Here is a 6,510-nt window from a genome sequence, read left to right as displayed (position 1 = left end):
TTGCTGACAAGGATGACTTCCTTCGGCGCCGGACAAGAGAGTATCGAGGAAGGGATGCAGCCCTAGCACAATACACTACAAAAGGCTCTTCATATTAGCGACGCTCACACAGCGACGCTCAAATTTTTTTTTCCCGGCGTCGCTATGAGCGTCGCTATAAGCGTCGCAAATTTATTTGTAAATTTGCGACGCTTATAGCGACGCTCATAGCGACGCCAGCTGGGGTAAAAAAAATAACCGAGCGCGCCCAAAAACTCAGATCTCAGATCTGAGTTTTTCGGCGCCCTCAAGCAAAGAGCAGGTAACGCTCTCCCTCACTCTCTCTCTCTCTCTCTTTTCTTCTCCACACACACACACACACACACACACACACACACACGAGGAGAGGAAGGAGAGCCAGGTATGCTCCTTCCCTCTCCTCATTCTCATGTTCCCTTCCCCTCTTTCTCTCTCCCTCTCTCTCTCTCTCTCACACACACATACACACACACATAGTGTTTTTGAGAGAGAGAGAGAGAGAGAGTACAAACAAAAACAAAAACGCACACACATACATAAACAAAGAATGCACACACACATTGAGAGAGAAAAAGAGAGAGAGAGCATGCATAAACAAAAAACGCACGCATTGAGAGAGGAAAAGAGAGAGAGAACATGCATAAACAAAAAACGCACACATTGAGAGAGGAAAAGAGAAAGAAAACATGCATACGATCCAAAAAAACGCACACACATTGAGAGAGAAAGAAAGAGAAACTAAGGGAGCGTCGTAGGAAACTAATTAAAATTAAAAGACCTAAAGATCTAGCCGACGAGGAGTTGAACTGAAGACCTATTATTCAAGAGGGAAATGGCATAATCAATCTATCGTACTTGGCATGGGTGATAGAAAGGTTATACCATTTATCTCTTTTTATTGGCACACACATCCACACACGCGCACACACACAGGAAGAAGAGAGTTATAACGTCGTAGGAAACTATCTTAAAAGACGTTAAAGATTAGGTTATATATAAACTTACATTAAATTAGATTTAGGTTTATTTTTAACTAGATTTACGTTTATTTAAGCTAGATTTAGATTTACGTTATATTAGATTAGATGCGGGTCTCCATAGACTGCGATGCCTGCATGAAGCGGGTGAAGAAAGCCCTCAATGGAATATAGGGTATTGCTGCCTTCACTCATGGTGGGCTCCGTCGATCCAAAAGTACTGGTGAAATGTCTTCAGAAGATAGGGAAGAAGGTGGATCTTCAGGGCGACAAGAGTCACTACATCCCCGACACAATGACCATCTAAACAACCTCGAGTCATTAGACTTACGTTAAATTAGATTTAGCTTTATTTTTAGTTAGATTTACGTTTATTTAGATTTACGCTTATTTACGTTAGATCGAGTCCACGCAAGAATTACTTACGGTTTAGGGTTTAGAGTTAGACAAACAGTGAAAAGATCTACTGTGAAAAGATGTTAAGATGAAGTGAAGTGCTACAGCTAGAGAAGAGGCAAAGGGATTTTGTCCACTACATGCAGTATCATGTAGACGTGGGTGTGTAGATTTCTTGTACCCACAAATATAGGTATTGACCAATAAAGACGAGATTATAACCTGGTGGTTCTGATCTCCGTGCACCTCTAGACCGAGGTGTGCGGGGATTGGACATGACTAGAGAATGTGAGGTAAAGAGAGAGAGAGAGAGAGAGAGAGAGAGAGAGAGAGAGAGATAAGACGAAGAATGCCAATAGAATATTAAATTTTTTGTCCAGGTTATAAGTTTTTTATCCTCATTATGAGTAGCGACGAGGATGTGGGACCGTCCAACCGAAACACCTATCTCTCAACGAGGGTCTTATGTCCTTGTAATCAATGCAAGCATGCTGTGCGACGGACAAGACGTGTTTCTTTGCATCACGTTCGCGAATTTGGCGAGTTCGATCCATCTATTATAGATCGAGTTGTTGCCAATTATAACTCGTCGGACTCTGACGCTGGCCAACAAGCAGCAATCTTGCAACCCAATAGACGTATTCGCAGGCGCTTTGGTCAAGCAGCATATGTGAGGCCACAAGATGTACCCTCTGACATCTCGGGGGATGATCATGCAGAGCACATTCCCAACGAGGCAATGTTTGAGCCCGAGATTGATGAAATGATCGAGACGATCATGGATTCAGAAAGGCTTATCTATGATGATATGAAAAGTGAAGCCGATACGTCATTGTATAATGGAGCACGTATGTCTAGATTGAAAGCACTCCTGGTTCTTCTCAACATGCAGGCAAAGTTTGGATGGAGTGACACTAGCGTCACAGCGCTTTTCAGGTGATCTATTACAATTAGTTTACTTTAATAGAACTCTAAATGTATAATGATCTGATAGATTTTTACACGACTGTATCATATTTTTATGTTGTGTAGATTGCTGAAAGAGCACATTCTACCAGTTGACAATGTGATGCCAGATTCCCGAGATGAAGCAAGAAAGATTTTGCGAAACTTGGGGATGGATTACAATTCTATCCACGCTTGTCCTAATGACTGCATTCTTTTCAGAGGGGAATACACAGACATGGAGAAGTGTCCGAAATGTGATTCCGAAAGATATCGAGTAGATCTCCACGGGACAAAAATTCCACAAAAGGTTTTGCGACATTTTCCTTTGCTTCCTCGCATCAAGCATTTCTTCGAATGTAAGTCCATGGCCGCCCTAGCATCATGGCATGAGGAGAATAAATCTTCGGATGGTGTGCTACGAATTCCTGCAGATTGCGCAGCCTGGAAACATATAGATGGAACATGGTCGGATTTTGCCAGGGAAGCTCGAAATTTGCGCTTAGGCCTGGCTATGGATGGCGTAAATCCATTTGGTCAAAGATCAACATCTTACAGTGTATGGCCCGTTGTCATCGTCAACTACAACATTCCCCCGTGGTTGACTACGAAGAAGGGGCACCTATGGCTAAGCTTGATTGTGCCAGGGCGATATAAAGTGGGGAATATGGATGTGTATCTTCGTCCACTATTGGAAGAGCTACAACAATTGTGGATTGGCATAGAGGTGGTGGATATGAGCCGACACACAGGACGACGGAATGCTTTGATCAGAGGTATTCTAATGTGGACCATGCATGACTATCCCGGGCTAACAGAATGCTCAGGTGATCTATTGACACTCCTCACTCAGACACTATAAATCTTGTTTTTCCCCATAGTTGATGAAGACCTGATGAAGATTCGAATGCGCGAATACTGCAAACACAAGCGTTCCGAAGTGCAAAAAGCAATCAAGAATGGGTGGAATAGGCCAGATTGGCTGGCCAAAGAAGATTGGAAGAATGCGAAGAAAGCAGCGCGCGAGAATCCCGACAAGTGGAAGCAACAAAAGGATGCAGCCAGAGCACGAGTAGAGGCAGGGAGCTCGCACCACTTGGGGAGCGGTGGATGGGCATCATTTGAGGCCGATTTTGTAAGTCTTTTCACATTTCTCTTTATGCATGTTCGATAGTTTAGGGTTTATGAGTTTTTTAGTTCTAACATAATGAAATCTTTGTATGTTTTGACAGTGGTCGATGACAGGACGTGATCCCACACCGTACGAGCGCGAGTACGCAGGCAGGAAGGGCTTAAACGCCCTGATGGACATTCTCAGTTCTCGCGGCGGCATGGTTAGTATTAGGGTTTACTCTTTTTTATTTTTTGTATTGTTTTATAAATGTCGTTATATGTTTATATTTACTGAAAACTGTCTTATTGTCTTTTTTTGCAGAATCCGACAGATACGCCGCTTGGACGCGATGAGACGTCTGATTAGACGACGTCAATTTAGCCGTAGCTAGATAGCATTAGTTTAGGGTTTCTCGTAGCTTATGTATCATGAGACGGATTTTATACGTCTTTTTGAACCATGTATATTATTACATTTGTCACCGCAATTCCTTTTGCCAATCAATTCTTTATGCCTATGATGTTGTACAATTGTCATTATTACATTTGCCAATCAATTCAGTTTGCCTATGATGTGTACAATTGTCAATTTTGCAAACAATGCGTCTTGTGGGTGACTATTTTGGGTCTATTATCTACTTTTGCACTTTTTTTAAAAACTGAATCAAGTACAATATGGTTGATGGGTGGCAGGGCATTCAATGCCCTGCCACCAAAAAAATATTCTCTCAGGCGTCGCTTTAAGCGTCGCTATTTATGGCTCTGTAGCGTCGCTATATGCGTCGCTATACTCTTCTGTGAGAGCGTCGCTATAGGCGTGGCTATGAGCGTCGCTATATAGCGACGCATATAGCGACGCCTATAGCGACGCTCTCGTAGCGACGCTGTTAGCGACGGTTTTAGCGACGCTGGGGGTTATAAAAACCCAGTGTATTTCCGTCGCTAACAGCGTCACAAGAGCACACAACCTCTTGTAGTGATACCTTTCAAAGCTTTGCGAGTCGCCGATAGTAGTTTTTCACAATTCCATGTCACAAGAGGGTTCAATAGCAACTTACACATTCAAGACACTATCACGCTTCTTGGGTGGACCGGTGCTACCCAAAAGTGCAGATAAAGTCATTCTTGTGGACAAAGTGTTTGCTAGAGATTGTTTTGGTTACTGCCCAGGCTATACAGGTGGTCGGGCAGCGTATTACTACACCTACACAGCAATGGCACTAGCTCTTGGTAGACAAAACCCAGATGAACTTTTAGAGTATGGCAAACATCTCATGATTCGTTACAAGGGTGACGTGCCTAAAAACAAAATTGAACCTGCAAAATCTTGATACACTTCAAGTAGCAATTGTATAAGATCATGTATTACATAAATTTTGTACAATGTCATCCACTCAGAGTATCTTTCTCCACTTGTGATTCACATACACCATTGTCTCTCTCCACCTTCGTTGACTTTCACGAGCTCCGGAGTTGTTGTATGCCATTGATCTTTTAGCTTTTTGTTGTTGTAAATGTCTGATGGCTTGTGCTGTTGCTGAATTTTCCAAGACTTCTTTTGCCTGCATTCAATGAATGATTCTACGATAGAACCATTCAAATAGTTCTCTCAAACTGTTAGCCTTGATTCGAGAGCCACCATGTCGTGTGTGCCTGAAATAAGCATTTCTCGCCATGTAATGAGACTTTTCCATCCCTTGGGTATTCCATATTGCCGGGTTCCCATACTTCTGTATAAAATATGGCAAATGATTGAAGATGATGTGCTGGATATGAAAACAGATTAGTTAGAATGTTTTACAGTCACATATTTGCACATAAGAGAGAAAGAAATACATTATAATACCATGTAGTGAGTAATCTGGGTGTCTGTCCATGCTGTCTTGAATGATTTTTTCAAAAGGTTGAGATTTTCCTTGAACTTGTTCATATCACCTTGTGACCAGTCATCTTTGTCGCACATCAAAAATAGGATGTCTATTGATCGCCAAACCTCAGCCTACGCGTTACGAGTAGTTGGTTCGTGGTCTTTGACTGCAATATGTAGCTTTTTCCAGCTCTGATATTCTACCTTGCTAACATAAGATGTGTTATATATTTTTCCATGTTTTGTTAGCTTTGGATCTCTTGTACCTTGGGGCTTAGATAAAAACCTCCGTGCCTTCACCCCACCGATGGATGGTTTGCATGGGACATCCTTCTCAGCAGTTGATCTCTTTTCATCCCGCTGGATTTTCACATTGCCACCATGAAGCCCCATATCCGACAGTACCATTTCTAAGCACTGCAGGGCTACTTGTCGTTCTGCGGAGTTCTTAATCTTCCAAGCAAACCCAATGTATAAGTAGACCAATTTCTCCACAATTCTACAAAGGGCATGCATTGTACAAATGTGGACATTCACAGGTGGTATTTTCAAAACGGGTCGAAAAGCAGGATCCTCAATGTGACGTGTTGGAGCTTTTCTCCACCACTTTGGGTCCATGACCTTTGCAGGCTCCATGCAGAACAAACACGGTGACTTTGCCATTGCACCCATTCCACAATTATACATGCACTTTAATGTTTTAAGGTCACCTGCAAGATGCCACTGAACTTGAAAGTCTCCCCTTCCATCTAGACGTAGTACCTCTCCCTGGTTAGTCTGTCGATCAATCACCTCCGGAATATTAGTTCGATGGAACACCCAATATAGAATCTCATGATCTTCTTTCTTTACCTGCAACACAAAATAAATGAGACTTAAGTAGATCTGAACATTTGAGCTTACTTGAGAATATCGCTTACCTCAAACGCACCAAGCCACCATATGTTAGATTCTGATTGAACACTAAAATATAAAGGATCATCACTGGGACACTTTGAGAGGGCTCTATTCATTAAAGTAATAGTAACACGCTCTAGCTTTTTCTCTTTAACAAGCTCACACTCATCCAGTTTTAACACAAAATGTAATAGCCCACGTGACTCTTCAAATGTGATGTTGTAAAACTCCACCATTCTCTTCTGTAGTATCCGCAGGTCCATAAAAATATTGTTGAACTCATCATATGCCATGTTC

This window comes from Adiantum capillus-veneris, chromosome 8 (assembly GCF_014529385.1).
Source record: "Adiantum capillus-veneris isolate H3 chromosome 8, ASM1452938v2, whole genome shotgun sequence".
Taxonomy (NCBI): Eukaryota; Viridiplantae; Streptophyta; class Polypodiopsida; order Polypodiales; family Pteridaceae; genus Adiantum; species Adiantum capillus-veneris.
This window is presented reverse-complemented; position numbering follows the sequence as displayed.